General features: G+C 37.9%; 1 protein-coding gene across 2 annotated transcripts in view; it reads right to left on the minus strand.

Annotated features, from left to right (window-relative positions):
- CDH12 (cadherin 12) overlaps positions 1–20,195 on the minus strand; it is a 728,469-nt gene extending 708,274 nt beyond the window's left edge. Inside the window, exon 1 of one of the 2 annotated variants that reach the window (XM_081088630.1) lies at positions 19,870–20,195. The gene's annotated coding sequence lies outside the window, so the exon portion shown is untranslated. The remainder of the gene's footprint in view (positions 1–19,869) is intronic. The other variant, XM_081088631.1, reaches the window with a different exon arrangement.
- Positions 20,196–20,727: the final 532 nt, after the last annotated feature.

The raw sequence follows: 20,727 nt of genomic DNA on the forward strand, positions 1-20,727 counted from the left end.
ACTCTTTCACCCTGATTTGAAAACAGGTGTAGTTTCAAAGCTCTTTTCCATTCTCATTTCCTTTCAATACAAAGTCAAGAAAAGTTCGACATGGCCCTGAGTCAAGGAAATTATACACATTTTGTAGAAATCACATACTCAGTAAATCAAATATCCTAGAAGGCAACTAAATTATTATGATGTTTTAAAGATATTATAAGAAACTACAATTATTTTTAACTACATACCATATCAGATTATATTAGCAAGTATTCTAAATGATATTTTTACATAGTAGTTTTGAAAAGAATGAGCTATTTGTCATATACTGGGAAAGGGAGGGGAAGAGAAAGAAAAGAAGGGAAAAGCATTATGGTAGATTGAATATCTCCATCATGTTCATCATTTAAAAATGTATATTTTTATTGATTTTAGAAAGAGAGGAAGGGAGAGGGATAGCGAGATAGAAACATTGATGAGAAAGGACCAATGATCAGCTGCCTTCTGCATGATCCCTACTGGGGACTGAGCCTACAACCCAGGCTTGTGCCCTGACTGGGAATGAAACCAGTGACCTCTTGGTTCATGGGTTGACGCTCTACCACTGAACCACATTGGCCAGGTTTGTTCATCATTTTATTTCCAGTGTAGAAAGAGTGACTGGGAAATAGTAGGTGCTTAATAAATAAGGATTGATTACATGAAAAAAAAGTTTATTAAGTTATTATGTGAATAAAACAATACAGTAGACATACAAATAAGACTAAGAAATATGCTGAAAGAATGGAGATAGATAGGGACAAGTGATTTCAAACATAATTTAAAAATTAGGTGGGATTTTTAATAAGAGATGAAGGTATCACACTCCTTATAAGATAGTATTGTTCACTGTATGGAAAGGTGCCTTTAAAGGAAACAAGTTTAACGGGGATAACAATCATATGATATAAATAAAATATATTATCTTTATTATAGGGGTTTTAAAATGCTTTATTTCAAATGAAAAATCTAGAAGGAAGAAAAGGCAGAAAGGGAGAAAGAGAAGAAGGGAAGGGAGTGAGTGAGGGAGGGAAGAATGACTATGGAATATAAGCTTAGCATCAGCAAATGAAAAAGCATTAAATGTGCTCATAAAATAAAGAGCCGCACAATCTTGTAATAAAATTTGCATTTCTATTTAGCAAAATACTGCAATGAAAGGAATTTTGAAGCGTTCTCTTGCAAGAATTTGTTAGTTCTCTGTTAAAATGCACAACTATTTTTGAGGCACACGCAGTGTGAATCTAATTATCATGTTATGACTATTCCTATATTCCTACCCATACTCTAATCACATGGAACATGTTTCATTTTTGATTTTTCAGCACCAAAATTCTTAGGCCTGTTATATATTCTAGTTCTTGAATGGAGAAAATATTCTGGAAATGTAAAATAATAAAGTAATTAATAGATTTATAAATTATTAAAAGCTAGAATATCCTAAAAAACAATTACAGATGGGAAAGTGTTATGAAATACATTAATAATTTCAAATATATTGTACTGTTTACTTGGGGAGTGAAATATTATTGGAATATTCTTCCCATGTTAGGATTAAAAATATAACTAAACATTCATTTGTTCTTTGCATTGGGGTTAGATCAAGGAAATTAATCTTGCTAATAAGGAGAAGTGTTCATTCAGAGATCACTCATTAGATGGCATTACCTCTCTGTGAATCTAACAAGTTTTAATGGCATTACTTTACCAGTAACCTATTTCTGGAAAGGGGATTGCACTGGTATTTACTATAGGATCTTCCATGAACAGGTAGCCCCACCTTCCTTCACTGTGTAATTATATATTTCTCACTCATAGTCAACTGTGAATCTGGGCAAATCTCTCGGGCAGCTATCTCAATGCAGTGGCTCATTTGTGCACTTTCAATCAGTCCATGCTTCCATGTTTGCTGGTTGACATGACAGTAGAAGGAAGGTTAAAGAGACAAAAACCCAGAAATTAACTTCTATACAAAAGTCATGGTCCCTGTGGATCCAATTCTACTTGGTAAACTAAGTCAGAGGCCAGCTAATGTCAATGTTGTTGAAACTACAGAGGGCCCTCAAATAAAATCGTTTCACTCAACATCATTTTGTTATCATGTTGATGAAAAAAAAAAAAAAGAAATCAATTCCTGGCAGGGCACCTGTTTATGTGGAGTTTGCACTTCTCCCATGTCTGCCTAGGTTTTCTCCTGGGATTCCAGTTTTCTCCCACATCCCAGTGAATATCATGTCTAACTTGTGTGTGCGCATGTGAGTGTGTGTGTGTATGTGTGTGCGTGTGCGCGCGCACACACACTACAATGGAAGGCTGTTCTGTCCAGAGTTGGATCCCACCTTGCACCCTGAGCTGCCAGATGTGTGTGCGTGTGTGCATGTGCGTGTGTGTGTGTGTGTGTGTGTGTGTGTACACTACAATGGAAGGGGGGTGCTGTCCAGAGTTGGACCCCACCTTGCACCCTGAGCTGCCAGGTGTGTGTGCGTGTGTGCGTGTGTGTGTGTGTGTGTGTGTGTGTGTGTGTACACTACAATGGAAGGGGGGTGCTGTCCAGAGTTGGACCCCACCTTGCACCCTGAGCTGCCAGGAGAGGCTCAGGCCACCTGAGACCATAAAGTAGAAAAAGTGGATTGGAAAATAATGATCTTACTTGTTTCTATTTATCTTTCTTAAATGTATGCATAATTCATCAGTTTAATATTAGAAATGTTTTAGGTCTTTATTTAGTAATTTAGTGAGATTTTTGTAACCAGAACTGTACCATAGGGACTTAACTCATTTTTATAAATTAGCCTATGGAAAATCAGTTTTATTTTATGTCAGTTGGCTTAAAGTCACAGTTTCCAAGAGTCTATAGGTGGCATTAAGTGAAGACTTACTGTGTAATCATTTTTAATTTTCAGAAAGAGGGGATGAGATGTTGGTCAACTATAGCAATGTCTGCATAGGAAGTGTACTATTCTTTCCTTCTAAAGAAGTTATAGAAGGGTGCTTTGTGCAAGAGAAAACTTCAATGCAGTGAGAATAATTGCACCAGGAAAATATACTTAAAGAGACCCATGCCCTGGTCTCATGGCTCAGTTGGTTGGAGCATATACCAAGAGGTTGCAGGTTCGATTCCTGGTCAGGGCACATGCCCAGGGTTAGGAGTTCAATCCTGTCAGCGTACATGTGGGAGGCAACTAATATCTATCTATCTCTCTCTCTTTGTCAATAAAATTACATATTTATATAATTACATATATATATATATATATATATATATATATATATATCGAGAGAGAGAGAGAGAGAGAGAGAGAGAGAGAGAGAGAGAGAGACCCATTATATGAGCTAGGCATTTATCCAAAGGTAATAGACATTTCATGAAATGCATATTTTAGCCTTTTATGCAAGTTTATCAGTTAAAAGTTTGTGGGTCTTTTGTTTTATGTTAACATCATACTGTTTACTAAATATGTTTGGCTCTTTCTTTGCTGTTTTCTTTATTATTTATCTTGTTTGTTTGGTGTATCCTAGAGTCTTTGTGTGACAGTGGGGGAAAAAAAAAAAAACTAGGGCTTACATATCATACTAAAATATGTGTAAATGGAAGATATTTGTGATTCATATAAATGGACATAATCTTTATAATTTAAATTTCCCTTCTCTTTGTCTGTCCCTCTCCCTCTTTCCCCTACTTTCTTTTTCTCTAGATGTGCATATATAAATGTATGTTTCTATGTCTAGTTTACACTTGAATTGACTTATGCCACTGGGAACTTACAAACTTCAATTTGCTATAAGAAATCTGTGTAACAAACACACATACACACAAGTGGACCCTTGTTTGCAAAAATGAGCTCATAAACATGTACTCCCACACGTTCACCTTAGTTTGTAAATGGCCATAAACCTAAAAGTCTAAAAGGTAGTCTATAAATATGAGATGCAAAAAGAGCTTCAGGTAGAGTTAATTTTTACCTTGTTTACCCTCCATTGTCAGGAAAAAGGAATCTCCCAAAACAATTAAGTTAAAACTGGTTTCAATTTATAAAGTACAATTGAAACCACAAAATTATAGCCACACACAAACAAACCAGAACAAAGTAAGTACTGTAGCTGTTTCATTTCACAGCCCGAAAATTCAACCACATTTCTCTCATTATAAATATTCTACAGGCTCGATGCACAAAATTCATGCAAGAGTAGGCCTTCCCTCTGGCACCCAGGACCCAGCTTCCCTCACAGCCCCGGGCTTCATCCGGAAGGTTGTCTGGAAGGACATCTGGTCTAATTAGCATATTAGGCTTTTATTATTATAGATATAAGATGATTTACATTTTTTTATTCCTTTATCAAAAAGTATGTATGTGTGTTTTTGCTAATATATGGTTATAACACACCAAAGTAATATAAGAAATCTGGAGTGATATGGTCACATATATATTTTTTATTTACTTATGAAAATATAGCAAGTACTTATTGTGTGCTACTCTTCCAAATACTAATCTTATCTCCTGATATATAGCAGTGCACAAGATATAAAGATCCCTGTTCTCCAAGTGTTTACATCCCAGAAAGAAAGGGAGAAATAAACAACAAGCATATTGTAGGAAAGTAAAAATGTGGAAGTGAATTAAAGAGGATTGTATTGCCTGAAGGTTTTGTGCAATTTGCACTAATAAACAGAGGACTGAGGATAGGCCTCAAAGAGAAGGGGGCCTTGAACAAAGACACTTGAAGGCAGCTGGCCAAATAGGTATCTGGTGAACAGCATTCCAGGCAGACAGAATGGCTACCGAAGGTGCAGTAAGCCTCATGGAATCCTCCAGAAGAAGCAAGAAGAGTTATGAAAGCAGAATGGGAAAGGAGAAGAAAATTGATTAGAAATAAAATTAGGGGGCACATCACACAGTCCTTGACTTTTCCTGGGAGGTAAATGGAAAGCCATTAGTTGGTTTTGAACAGAGGGGTTGCATGATCTGATATGTTTTCAAAGGATGATCCTTGCCTTGCTATTGAGGCTAAAGTTTGGAGAGCTACAAGCTATAAGACGAGTTAGGATGCTAATGCAATAATTCAGATAAGCAATTATTACTACTAGACTCATGATAGAAACAGTGAAACTGCTGAGAATTGGTAAGCTTCTACATGGACTTTGGAAGTATTTCCTGGCAGATTACACCCATAATGCAAGAGAAATAGAGGATGTAGGAGAGTTTGAAAATTTTTGCTTAAATAACTAACAGGATGGAATTTATCAACAGACATGGTAAAATCTGAGAATAGAATATAATTGTGAGTGAAGACCACGAGGTCATTTTGGATTGTAAATTTGAGATGTCTATCAGGTATCCAAGTGTACCATATGCAAAGAAAGCAGTTGGGTAGAGATTAGATTTGGGGAGATCTGAGCTGGAGATATATATTTGAAAAATGTCAACAGATGGTGTTTAAAACTATGAACTTGGAATAGATCACTATATGTGTGGGTGTAGACAGGAGAAAAGAAAGCTGCTTCAATATTAATGGGAGAGGAGAAATCATCAAATAAAACTGAGACGGGATTGCAAGTGAGGGAAAAAAGTAAAACCAAACGTGTGTGGGCATCTGGGAAATCAAGTTTTAAACAAATTGTGTTAAGGAGAGAAAAATTAACTGGGTCAAATAAATATTAAATAAATTGAAGACAGAGACTAGTCTTCTATATATACATGCATTAATCAGTTGGCAGAAAGTTTCTGGAAGAATATACAGGAAACTGCTGGTGTGAGCAGAACACTCTGGGAAGTGGGATAGTGGGTAAGTAGAAAGGGAGATGAAGATTATAGTTTAATACATTCGACAATACCTGATTTTCTTCACCATGAATGTAACTTACATTTACAGTAAAATATGAAAACACACATTTAAAAAAAAATAGCAGTCACCATCTAGATGACAAAATACATCAGATGACAACTGATGAAAACACCAAACAGGTTAACTTTGAAAACAAAACAAAAATCTTCAAAATAGCATCCATGGTACTGTAATGGAGTCCCAAACTCCATTAGTTTTTACTTGGATTAAACATTACCTCCAGATGGCTTCTTTTAAAATGTAAACATGACAGCATTTGGATTTTTTTTTAAACAAGTAAACCTCTCATTGTTGGCAACTAAGTGGTGTCTGTAGCTTTTTTATCATACACTATACTTTTCTAACTGAGTTGTCCTACATGCAAGTACATATTTTTAATGTTGTCTGCCTTCTATGTTGTTTCAGTAAGTTTGCTATTAAAATGCATGAAACTATAAAAACACGTAAATACATACAGAAATAAAATGTCAATATGTCACCTGAAATAGATACTATTAAATAGGTAATAACAAAAATAGTTAGATGGCAGAGGGCTATAATTATTACACGTACATAGACAGCTATGCATGAGCTATATGCTACATAAGCAGTGGTTCTCAACCTTCCTAATGCCACGACCCTTTAATATAGTTCCTCATGTTGTGGTGACCCCCAACCATAAAATTATTTTCATTGCTACTTCATAACTGTAATTTTGCTTCTGTTATGAATCATAATGTAAATATCTGATATGCAGGATGTATTTTCATTGTTACAAATTGAACATAATTAAAGCAAAGTGATTAATCACAAAAACACTATGTAATTATATGTGTGTTTTCCGATGGTCTTAGGCGACCCCTGTGAAAGGGTTCGACCCCCAAAGGGGTTGTGACCCACAGGTTGAGAACCGCTGATGATAAGGGAGAAATGTATGTTCTATGACTCTGTGAACATAGGTATAAAGATAGGTAGTAGAGTTCAAGATGGGAAGAGCATGTAATCCAATATCAGGTTGTCGATGAAAGACATGGCCCATAAGAGTTTTTAACAAGGAAGTACTGAAATGCCATTGACTATTATGGACGCTGACACCAAAGCTAAGGTCAAGTATTAACCAATAAGGTATTGACATTATAGGCAACAGGTCCATGATAAGTCAAGAATAACGCCAGATATCTCTAGAATAATAAATTACAAAGTCAACCCAGAACAAATGATATCATCTATATATATAAAAGCCTAAGCAACCAGATGACCAGATGACTGGATGACCAGCTGGTAGCTGACATCCACTGACCACCAGGGGGAAGACACTCAACGCAGGACTGCCCCCTAGTGATCAGTGTGCTCCCACAGCAGGAGCACCGCTCAGCTGACAGATGGGTGCCAGAACCCAGGCTGAAGGCTGGCGAGCACAGCTGCAGCAGCACAAGCCTCTCCCAACAGCGGCTACGGGAGCAGTGGAGCCTGAATAAGCGGAAGAGGGACAGCTCCCAGCCAGGCTTGCGCTCCTCCCCTGCTGCCTGCCGTTTCACTCACTACTTCATGCTGTGCAGGATCAACACAGACAGCGGGCTGGAGCCAAACCAGCTGGCAGGTAAGGCCAGGCTGCAGCAGCGCGGAGTCCACTGATCCCCACAGGCCAGGACGAGGGACTACACTGGTGCACAAATCTGTGCACTGGGCCTCTAGTTCCATAATAAAATGGGAAATGTTAAGCTACCTGGTTTTCTTAGTATGAGAACAAAGTTGAAAAATATTCAACATCACTAATCACCAGAGAGATGCAAATTAAAACTACAATGAGGTATCATCTCACACCTGCCAGAATGGCTACCATCAATAAATTAACAAACAAGTGTTGGTGAGGATGTGGAGAAAATGGAACTCTAGTGCACTGCTGGTGGGAAATGTAGACTGGTGCAGCCACAGTGGAAAACAATATGGAGTTTCCTCAAAAAATTAAAAAAATGAATTGCCCTTTGATACAGCAATCCCACTTCTGGGAATATATCCTAAAAAAAATTCTAAAACACCAATCAGAAAGAATATATGCACCCTTATGTTCATAGTAGCATTATTTACAATGGCTAAGATCTAGAAACAGCCCAAGTGGCCATCAGTAGATGAGTGAATAAAAAAACTGTGGTACATTTAAACAATGAAATACTATGTGGCTGTAAAAAAGAAGGCACTCTTACCCTTTGCAACAGCATGGATTGACCTGGAAATTATTATGCTAAGCAAAATAAGACAGAGAAAGACAAATATCACATGATCTCACTCATATGTGGAACAGAAAGAACAAAATAAACTGACAAATAAAATTGTTCCAGAGACATGGATGCATAGAAGAGAATGATACATCTCAAATGGGGAAAGATGGGGAGGGGCAGGATGAGATTAATCAAAGAGCACATATGCACATATACATAACCCAAGTATACAAACAATAGTGTGGTAAAATCCTTGGGTGGGACAGGGTCTGGGTGGAGAGGGGAAAAGGGGGGAAGGGAAATGGGGGACATCTGCAATTCTATCAAATATATATATATATATATATATATATATATATATATATGAACTCTGATTTCTTTCATTATAAAATCTGTCAATGCCGTTTTCTAAGTGAATTTTAAATCTACACTAATAAATGAGAAACATGCAAATTGGTGTCACTCTGCAACACCCACCAGCCAATCAGGATGATTATGCAAATTCACCCAACAAAGATGGAGGTTAATTTGCATATGCAGGCACAGAGCAAAGACTGAAGGCTCCAGCGGAGTGAAGACTGAAGACTGAAGAGGCTTGGCTTCTCCACTGCGGCCGGACCAAAACTGGTGCCGGCAGCCAGGAGAAGGAAGGCCTATTGCACGAATCTCTTCATGCAATGGGCCCCTAGTTATTAATAATAAGCCAGAGGAAAAGTAAGGAAATGCCTTCACACATTTTGTACCTGTTTTACTTTCCCTTAATTTCTATCAGAGAAAGACAGGTACATCCTCTGTTTGTTTGCTTTTGCAAAAAGGTTTTTGGCTCTACCTTTTCAGCCTAAAATTATCTCTTTACTTTCATGGCTTTTAAAACTTTCTTTGGCATAAAAAGAATAGAAGAGTTAAGTGCACTTACATAAATTGGTTAAGTAACCATTAATGAAAATATCTTGGCTCTCTATTAAAGTTATTTATCATAGCTTTGTGACTGGAAAGCAAAATATAATAATTTTTCTGGGTAGTTCTCTGTGAATTCAAAATACTAAGAATTTTTTTTCTCAACTCTATTTGTAAAAACACTCATAACTTACCAGTTTTACATGGTGACATGAACTAATGGACCATCTTTAAATAAATTCACTAGAGATCCAGAATATGGCACAATACTCTTTTTCTGTAGTGCTGTAAAATTAGCATCAAACACAGAAAACTTTACCATTCTTCACCTCCCCCATGGTTGTCATCTCTACACTGTAAATCACAGAGCAAGAATAAATGAAGTTGTTTTTCTCCTGTCATTCATATTTCATAGCTTTCTCTATAGTGTAGATGTATTTCATTTTTAGGAAGGATTAATGCCAAAAGAGTTTATTGCCTTATATCAGAAACATTTAGCTAGCTGTAGAGATTGTACTGAAGAAGTTGCTTTTAACATTTGTGTGTGTGCATACACATGTACACATGGGAATAAACATGAAATATGAGATCATCACACAAATACTTTGAAAACACTTAAAGTATATTTCTAGAGTATTTACCCTAATTTTCAAGATGTCTTAGCACCGAATATGCCTCTAAAGAGACTGCAGATTTAATGAGAAAATAGATATGTAAAGGAAGCAATCACCATGTTGGAATTATAAAACAGATTTTTGGTTCCTTGTTATGACATTTATAGCTGATGTAACATTGCTTAAAATTATGGACTGATTTGTCCACCAGTCTTATCTCTTTGTGTATACATGTTTGTGTATTTATTAGAATATATATACATTCACATATATATGAAGGAATAAGAGTAGATGGTAAATTTAAGCGTAATTTTGATGGTGCCTAGTTATGAAAACATGTCAATGAGTTGTCTCTCCTTCCTCCAGAAAATGAAAAAAAAATAAAATAAAACAGAGAGAGAGAGAGAGAGAGAGAGAGAGAGAGAGAAAGAGAGAGAGATAATGCCTGCCTCTCTGTTCAAAAAGTTGCCCAGATAAACTCTGAATAAGCAGCGGATGTTCTCATGGAAAAACTGGTTCTTATTGAAATTTCATATTCTTGGAAAAAAATAATGATTTCTGTGCATTATTAGGCCCAAAGCTTCATGGACATGCACCCTAAGATTTCTTGTAATTACTTGGAAATCTACAGGCACAAGGGAAGGGGCCTGACTCATTCTTTGGATGTGATAACATGACTCACATGAATGTTAAGGGATAATGGGCAACTTAGTTCACTGCAAATCAAACAGCTCCATGATCCATCATTAACCTAAGTGAGCCTTCTCTTTATTGAAGTAACCCTCTAAATGAATAGGTCACAGCAATTTAAAAGCTCACAGATTTGTTAATGTTCCAAGGACTTAGAGTCTATTAGATCAGATGGCCTGAGCATGTACAAAATCGTAGGCACTTTGGATAGCTAAATTGCTTTGGTGTGTGTATAAATATTTTAAAGAATATTCTTTGAAACTTGGTTTAAACAGAGCACGCTACATTTGTGACATTATTCTGCACAAATGTGTGCATGTGTCAAATTGAAAGGAAAAGAAAGGACTCTGTAGAGAAATACTGCACAAGAGGAAATAAGCTCCCACTCTAAGCTGACTTTCATAATGCAATTAACTCCATTAGAGAGAATGGAATTTTGAATACTGTTCAAATTAAGGCAGTGCAGTTAGCAGCAGCAGCAATTCAGGAAGAATTAGCAGTGCCCTTCTGTAGAGAGCTACTGAATTAAACCTTGGAGGGTTTTAAGATTAAGCCATTTAATTGTTACTTCAGGAGCTCTGGACTTTGCACAGACAGGAGTCCAGGTGTTAATATGGATTCTCCTCTGTTACCTTCAGATAACAAAACTGAATCTCAGAGCCAATTAAGACAAATCTTTAAAGGCTTTCTATCCCTTTTCAGTGTATCCTGAGAGGTTTATTTTAATTGTAGACACCATGGGGAACGGGGACATTATACATAGTGAGACAGTATTGAATCTGGAGTTGAAAAGATCGCAAGTACTCATGCAAATTATTCTGCCCTAACTTTAAAAACAAAATATGTTTTTGTAGGATAACACATTTTACTATTCTTATTCCCTTAATCATTTTAGCAGGAGAACACTGTCTCAATATCAAACACTAATACAAAAGCATGGCTAATGAATGATTATTACATTTATAGGCCAAATTATATGCATGAAGCTATTACATTAAAAAGGCATATAATTCACAAATATGCCTCACTCTCCTCTCTAAAGATAACTGCCCTTAACATATCATCATGTAAATTGTTCAAACCCCTTTTATATGAATTGTATGTTTAGGTGAATATGTGCTCATATTCATCCTTTCATTCATTCATTTATTCATTCACCAAACACTTATTGAGGATTCGTATGTGCCAGGCATTATAGTAGGGCTGTCCTCACAAGGTTTGCATTTTATGTTGGAAGACAGTAGGAAGTAGGTCCTATTTAGAAAAAAAATAAATATGTGTAAAGATAAAGATAATTATTCAGGGGAAGGAAGTGTTCCTTACAGTGGTTAGAAAATGTAGCTTTGAACTAATACCATTTAAACCAAGATCTACACAAAGGGGAAAGCTGAGTGAGTGCAACGTCCCTGTGGCAGGAGTAAACTTGGCAAAATGAGAAAGGAAATGGAGAGGCCAGGCCAGATATTGGCTTTACACCATGGAAAGTACTTTGCTGATATTGGAGGGTTTATATCTGGCTACTGTGGCACTGAATTGGGAGTAGGGGTGGATAAAAGTAGAAAAAGAAAGACTAGTTTGGAGACTGACAATAGTGGTTGGAACAAAGGTTGGAACAAAGATAACTACAGTGGAGGTGAGAAGTGATTTGATTAAAGATATATTTAGACAATAGGGCTATGAAGCAGTAGACTCAATATTGACACTGACAGTGGGGAGATGGGAGGCAAGCAAAGCCTCAGAGCTGACCCTAAAATCTTAAGATGTTAAATGAATAATTATATAATTGACTGAAGGAAGACTAGGGAAATGAGTACATTTTGCTTGTGGTGAGGAGGGGCAGAGACCAAGAGTTTATTTTTGAACAAGTTGTGCTCAGAATGATTAGTAGATCTTACTATGGACTATATTGTGCCAAAATTCACAGGCCACATATGTTGAATCCCTAGCCCTCAATGTGATGGTATTTGGAGATGGGGCCTTTGGAAAGTAATTATGCCTAGATGAGGTCATAAGGATGGGGTCCTCCTGTTGGGATTAGTGCCCTTATAAAAAAAGGCACCAAAGCAATTGCAATTTCTCTCTTTCTTTCTCTCTCTCTCTCTCTCTCTCTCTCTCTCTCTCTCTCTCTCTCTCTCTCTCTCTCTCAGCACTAAGAATAAGACATAGGAGTACACAGTGAGAAGATGCTGTCTACAAGCCAGGAAGAATGTTCTCATGAGAAACCAAATCAACTCAGCCAACATCTTAATCTTGGACTTCTGACCTTCAGAATTGTGAGAAAATTAATGTCTGTTGTTTAAGACACTCAATAGATAGTATTTTGTTCTGGCAACTTGAGCAAAAAAAATACTGAGGTGCAAGTGGGAATACTCAGTAGTCATTCTGATACTGAAGTCTGATGCTCAGTACAGGGAATGGAGACAAAGATTTGGAAAGACACATTCACATGGCATTGAAACCCCTGCAGGTGGCTCAGGCTACCTCTTCAGAAGTTTCTATATTGAGAGGTGAGTAGGACTGCATCCTGGGATACCCTGTTTCTATTTATAGCTCTGACATGGGAGAAATCAGCAAAGGAGAATGAGAAGCTGTGGTCATTGAGAGAATAACGTCAGGAAACACTGGCAAGTGTATTTCTGCAGAAAATAATCTAAGTATTCAAACTGCTGGATTTTGTACTTTGATGGATATTGCCAAGTATCCTTTCAAAAAAGATGGCATATTTTACAATCCAGCCAAAACTCTCTGAGATGGGCCTGTACCTTTGTGCATGATTGTGTTTTTGAACATGTGTGACTTTATTTTTTGTCAAATGTAACAACCATTTACAAAATCACTAGCTACAGGTGTGTTTAAATTTTAGGACTGGGGCAGATCACATGCCATATGTTTTCATTTATACCCTTGTTTCCCTCATCAATGCTGCTATATAACCATAGGCACATAAACTTCCTTGTTCAATAAACATGTAAAATATTGAGTATGTGTTATAAATGTATTATGGATAAATATCCTTTTAATACTGTTGTTAAAAGGTCTATTATGTTTGGTATATGCAGAAATTTGCTGTCCTTGCCTGATTACTTGACACACCCCTAATTCTGATTGCAACAGATAGAATTCTAATACATACTGGACTTCCTTCTATGTTAGGATCTAACAGTGGTGACCATCTTCTGGTCAGGACTTCAGTTTAGTACAAATAGTGGATACTGATTAAGATAACTAGTGTCTACCTGTGAGACACTCTGTACTTCAGAAAGTTATCCTGGCCTTCCACTTTTGCTAAATACTTTTATACCAAAAACGTTGACAAGAGCTTACTTTTCACGTTTTACTTTCTATCCTGTTACTAGTCACTAGGGAATAGTATAGTAAAACCCTTTCTTTTAGGTATGCCTGAAATCATATCCCTTAGAGCACTGGTTAAACTTCATGGAAACAAATATTGACTCACAAAGTTGGAGGAGGATGTTTTGTTTTGCATATATTATTAGTTGCTTGTTCCCTCAAGCATTTCTAAAGTTTCTCCTTAAGTACAGTTTTAAAAGCATCACACCATTTAGTGTTAATGATAGTACTACAACATTATTTTTCATAGGGAGAGTCTATTAATGTTAATTTTTCTTTACTTCTCAACATTTAGCAAGCACTTGGATCTCTTTCAATTACACATAAAAGTATTACTTGGTATAAATTAATTAGCATCACATTCTGGTCATGTCCTAACAACTCTTTTTGACATTCAAGATATTTTAATAAATGTTGAAATGGCAGCTAAAATTATTTGATATTTCGTTTTTAAATACTATTTCAGTTGCATTATTAAAATTAATGCCATCTAATTGTATCTTCCACCTCTGCTCTAGATAAATTTCATATTGTCTCTATTAGTTTGCAAACTTGGAAGCTTCCCAGGTAAAATCTGAAAATTGCTTGTACACAGAAGGCAAGGACAGACTGAAGAAAGAGGCAAGCCACTCCAGGCTGTCTAGGGCAGCTGCCTGGTGAGTAGATATTGACATCCACCTACCAGAACCTTAAAAGTTTTTACAGATGCCTTAACAGGGTTCAGTCACATATTTAATCAAGATGATCTCAAAAACAAATTACTCTCTCAAGACTGTGTACTTGAAACAGCAACCAGTGTTGGAATGGTGAGAGGTACAGACATTCCAGGGAGCCATGATAGCTCAGGTGCAGCTCGAGGGTCAACCAGCAGGTGCATCCTTTTAATGACCTTCTCTAACAATCTAAGACCTTGGTTATCATTTATGTATTTCCCTTTCTCTTTCTAATGACTTCCATCTCATCTATTCCAATGTTCAAGCTTATATTAAAAAGAAAAATAAGCCGCCCAGCCAGTGTTGCTCAATGGTTGAGTTTTGACCTATGAACCAGGAGGTCACAGTTCCATTCCCAGTCAGGGCACATACCCAGGTTGTGGGCTCAGTTCCCAGTGTGGGGTGTGCAGGAGGCAGGCTATCAATGATTCTCTCTCATCACTGATGTTTTTTTTCTCTCTCCCTTTTTCTCTGAAATCAATAAAAAGAAACAAACCAATCCCCCAAAACTCTGCTCTCTCTCTCTCTCTCTCTCTCTCTCTCTCTCTCTCTCTCGTCCCATCCTATTCTCCTCTTTGCTTGATTTCTAAACCTTTTGAAATATGGTGGTAAAAGTTTCATCATAATCTAAATTTCACTGATGATTCTTTAAACTATCAGAAATTTCCATTTCTTTCTATTGAAAACAACTTGTAATTTTTTTTTATTTTTTATTTTTAGATAAATGACTGGAGGACCAATTGCATTCTAAAGTGAATGAATTTTCTCATAACAATTCCTGACCACCAAATGCTTTCATCCAACCCAGTGGGCCAGGTCTTTACAAATCTAGCTTGATATAGTCATGGAAATCTAAAATGAGAAAGACTTGACCATTAGTACATGTTCTCCGTGGGATAAAATCATACTAAATCAAAAGGAAAAACACACACACAAGAATAATTCTCAAAATTCAAAACATTGTCTGCCCCTCAAGTTTTTATCTTTCCACATTTTTGTGCAGACAACGAGTCAGGACTCATCTTTCCATGGAGAAAAACATTTGAGTGCGTGTGCGTGTGTGTGTGTGTGTGTGTGTGTGTGTGTGTGTGTGTGTGTTCTAACAATGCTTCAGCAAACAGAAGTTCTGGAACCCGTTCATTATATGGCATTCGTAAGGTGTTATGACAATCATACTTATAACTAGCATACTACTATGCCCTGATGTTTAACTACTTCTTTGGTACCTGGTACTAAGTTTACATCACTCAGTCATTTGATTTAGGAGTTTATAAGTCCTGAATTTCTCTAGTGAGCATCTGTGCACAAATTGGGGACTCACCTTCTCTCATTAGAATCTTTACACATATATGTATATGATGCACATATTTTACAAAGAATTCTAAATTGTTCGAATGTCAAACCCCTCATATCAAGGTAATTTAAATCCATTTATAGCATAATGACTTAGATATTCACAGAGCAAAGGGGATGAAAGAAATCTGTAACCCTTTAGTGAAAAAATAACTAAAGCATATTGAAAATTTAAATTATCCATTAGTACCATGATCTATCTATCTATCTATCTATCTATCTAAAAGCCTAAGCAAATGAATGACCAGAATGACTGGAACAACCAGTCGCTATGACACACACTGTCCACCAGGGGGCAGACGCTTAACGCAGGAGATGCCCCCTGGTGGTCAGTGTGCTCCCATAACAGGAGCACCACTCAGCTGACTGACCCATGCCAGCAGTCCACCAACCTGGCGGCAGCCACTCACTCCCTCAATAGTCCTGCAGGTCCAATCTCCAAAGAAGGGGTCAGGCACTGACAGACCAATGCCACCTCTGGCACAATCCTGACAGCACTACCAGCCTCCTGGAAGTCGGCCTCGGGCACTGCAGCCACTTCCCCTCCCTAGAGGCTCTGCAAGGAAGAAACAATATACAAGAGGCTGCCAGGTGGATCCTGACAACCAGCGTGAATGTCAGCAGGACAGATCTGGATCTTGGGCCGGCAAAGATGTCCAATCTCCTGCCCAGCGGGCCAATCGCATCCCAGACCCCTCCCACCCTCCTGGGAACCCCACCAGTGCACAAATGAGTGCACTGGCCTCTAATAATAGAATAAAGTGATACAAAACTGAATGGGCCTATATGTATAAAAATAGTAAACATAGACCCTGTTTTCCATTGCTTAGCAGGTGCTTATTACATTTTTAATTGATAATTGAATAAATGGATTATTATAATATTTATCCAGTATCTCACAAAAAGTAGAATAACATTATGTTAAGTTCATCATGATTTTTCAATAGTCATGACTTTCTATTAGTCTTATCCAAAAACTATTTATGCCATATTATTAGTTATCTTAACATGTGATGCTTAAAAATAATTTTGAATAACCACTGTTTATGCTATTCAACAAGGCGGCACTCTTCATATTCACATGCACATACAATTTTTCTTTAAAGTTTGGTGATAATGCATCAGCCTTTTAGTATAGTAATTCAGAAAAAGAAGCAATTACCTTAAAGACAAGTATTACAATGCTTTAAATTGTTCAATTATCATGTATTAGTAAAAGTTCTCAGTAAAATCTAAATTTTCCCTTATCTAATGATTAAGTTTATTTTTCTTGATGTAAATTGAGCCTATTCATAAAAATAAAACTCAATCTTTGTTAAACAGGAAAGGTACAATAATTTCCACCTATAGTTTAATATAAATAGAATCATGAATTGGTGTCACATTATAAGCAAAATATCTATTGATGTGGTAAATGACATAGTAACATGGGACATAATTACTATAAAAATAGCTTTAATTTGTTAAAAGACTAAAATACTATCTTGCCTTAAATAAAACTCTGTAATCACACTTTTCCTTTGAAAGTATGGAGACGTTTATGACCCAGTGTACTAGTAACTCATTTTTTTCTATAAAATGAATTTTAAAATATATACTTATTGATTTCAGAGAGGAAGGGAGAGGGAAAGATAGAAACATCTATGATGATAAAGAATCATTGATTGGCTGCCTCCTGCATGCCCCCTACTGGGGATCATTGAGCCCACAATCTGGGCATGTGCCCTTGACTGGAATCAAACCCAGAACCCTTCAGTCTGCAGGCCAATGTGCTATCCACTGAGCCAAACCAGCTAAGGCTAGTAATTCATTTTATTACACGAGTCCTTATATTTGATATTTTTACATAAAAATATGGCTCACTTCTGAAGAGAACCATCACCCTATGCATCTTCCTATTACAATTATTAGATTTAATGGTATGACATCTGAATGACATAGGTGTGCAAACACAGTAATATTTCACATTTTATTTAAAAACAGTTAAATCAGACTATTCCAAGTTCCATTTTATTAACAAGAGTGAGTTGATGTTCATCACAGGGTATTTTAAAATGTAGAAGTGACAGAAATTTTTATCAACCACTAAATAAAAATTGATTTCAACCAATGTCACATACTATTATATTTTATACAGGTCACAAAAATACCAGATGCAAACGATGCTCAGTGTAAGGACAGCAGTTTTGTGCTCCATCCTTAAAGAATGCAGTCAGGTTGAGGTGGGAGTGTGTGTCACGTGACTCACTAACAGGGATTTTATTTTCACCATAAACTAAGCACTGGTTTTCCTGTGATGAGAACATAATATGTATCATACCACATATAGAACAAATGGCATCTCCCCTCCCATAATAATTCTTTTTGTGGAAATTATCTCAAATGATCACCTCACTAAGCAGATCAGTGGAAGAAATGAGGTCCAGTAGGAAAAAAATGATTCCTGGCCTAAAAACTTCCCCCTACTGACTGAAAATGGTACACAGCAGAAGTTAAGAATCCAGCAATGGGAGATTTGCTGAACACAATAGAAAAGAAAATGAGGGATATACTTTTATGGGGAAGGGGCTTAAACTTGGATGTCAGTCTTCAGGGTAAAAACTATTAGTAAGGGGAAAATACCTCTTGGAATTGGATTTTCCAGTTAATATGAAACCCTTTGTTTTATTCCAGTAGTTTCTATAGCAAGTGGAGGACAGCCACTCAGTCTTGTTACTGAACAAGCCTGTGTGCTGGTGAAATTAGTAAAGTGCAGCTCCTACTCTGTGCTAGCTAAGCTCTTGAGCATTCCAAAACAATTGGTCAAGCACCTGCTGATGGCTCAGGGCTAGTACCCACCTGCCTTTCAATTCTGAAGAGATCTTCAGCTTAAATGGGGGGGGGGGGGAATGTAATATAAACCTCATAAATCTCTTCAATTAAACTCCTTTCTAGAAATTATAATAAAATCTATAAATTAAAATGATTCTCAAATTGCTTAGGATCATTTAATGAGTAAACAATGTCACTGGATGATGAGGTTCAATATATCCAGCTGTGTGTCTGGATATCATTTTATAAATCTTAAAACTGATCAGGTGTGCTGAAAAGATTAAGCAAACTAATACCTGCTTGGCATGGTTGGATTATCATGTTTTTGGCCATGTAGAGGGTAATTTAAAACTGTAAACATGTTTTCAGAACCTACCCTATTTAAATCGTTTTCCCCCTCAGTCAGTAAGAAGTAAGGTAATTTTCCAGCTGAGCAGTTTGTGAATGAGCTTCAAAATACCTGGTGAGAAATTGAGAAGCATGACATGGTCACAGAATCTGCCAAAAGTATGTCAGTCCCCTCTCCAGAGAGTATAGAGAAAGCTGTCTGTAAGTGACATCAAGCACTATGAACTACAGAGATTCTGAAGTCACTGTGATTCCATGTAGAAAGAAAGAATGATGTTTTAGGAGAAAAATATTTATAAAATGCTGAAGGTCTCCTTGAACAATGGCTTGCTTGCATATTCTATAGTGCACATATGTCTTACTTTTTCAAATGTACCACCAAAGGCTGAATACCCTTACCATAATTTTGAAATGCATATTATATAACCCACAGTGCCCCGGTCATCTATTTCCCTTCCACTTCTTCCAAATTAGTTTTGTAGTACCTCAGTGAGGTAGGTGTACACTGAAAGACTAGCTTTTAAAACCTTTAAACTCTTTTTTAATGAAGGGTGAAGTTGTAAAATGTACACGGAGAAGGGGTTTTGTATTTTAGCAAGAATCAGCAGAGACGGGTATTTACAGAAGCTGTTTAAAAACAACGCATTGCATAGTTTGCCGCAAACAAAAAAAGAATGAAATAGGTAACAAAAAAGCCGTTTATAAAATAACCTAGCATACCTAATTATTGTCATTCGAAAATCCAGCCATGCTAAGAAATGCACATCGGCAGCTAAAATCTTTCCTTCCCTCCCCTTTGAATGTAACCTCTGGCCCTGAAGACTGGAGACTGACTTGTTTAGAACTTAGGGAAGTTTCCCAAAGCCCAACCAGCACCGGCTCCTAATTCAGATGCCAGATCGGTGAGCAGCCTCGCTGGGCTCCTGACGACACTTTATCAATCATGTATGGATGTCGGTGCGCGTCCCCCGAAGCGATCCCACCCGATGCGATCCCACCCGATGCGATCCCCAGCGCAGGGGGAAGCCTTACCTGATGGCAGACGCCGCGGCACCGGCAGCAGCAGGAGGCAGCAGCCCAGCGATGCACCGAAGGTGAGACCCTCCTCCGTCTCCCGCTTCTCTCTGTCTCTGCCTCTCTTTCTCTTCCTTTTAAATCACGGGAGCAACACACTGCCTGGCATTTGCTTCCCTCTCATTCCCAGAAGGTTCTCCCCGCGGGGCAGCCGGTGCACACCACTTCCTCCCTGGAAGAGGCAGCCTCCCGCGTCAGGAGCGCCCGGACCCCTGTGTGTCGCTCCCTCCACGTTTCCCCGTCTGATCAATGATGCTCTCCCGGCGGCTCCGCACCACCGCAGCGGCGAGCGGCCAGCCAATGGGGGCCCGGCGTCCCTGCCCGGCATCTCCCCGCCCGCAAAACAGAACGCGGCGTGCCTCGGACGCGTCGCTGAGTTGGGAAAAGTAATTGAATCCCGCCTTTGAGATGGATCTTGTTTGTGCCTCTCCCCCCCGAGCGTCCTTTGTCTCGTGTTTGGGTCGCACGGAAGGACTCTGTAGCTCACGGAACACTCGCTGGAGGAGCCTGCGGGCGCGCGCAGGTTCTGGGCTGCTGGAGTGGGAGCAGGTGTGGACTGTTGAAAATCTAAGAACTATCCGCTGAGAAGCCAGAGGCTGGGTTTCTAGTCCTCAGGCTGCCGCTGAATAAAGTCCGTTTTACCAGGAAGGCTTCTGATTCTCTAAACTTTGCACCAGAATCGGGTGCTAAATGGTCATAACCTTGTCCAGGCACTTTCTACGGATTCATTCACCCGTTTCTTTGCCTGCTGAACTTGGTCCAGATTCTGTGAGGAACTAGTGTTCAGACTATACGGATTGATCTAGGTTAATTAGT

Source organism: Myotis nattereri (assembly GCF_964212035.1).
Source record: "Myotis nattereri genome assembly, chromosome: 4".
In the NCBI taxonomy this organism is placed as follows: domain Eukaryota; kingdom Metazoa; phylum Chordata; class Mammalia; order Chiroptera; family Vespertilionidae; genus Myotis; species Myotis nattereri.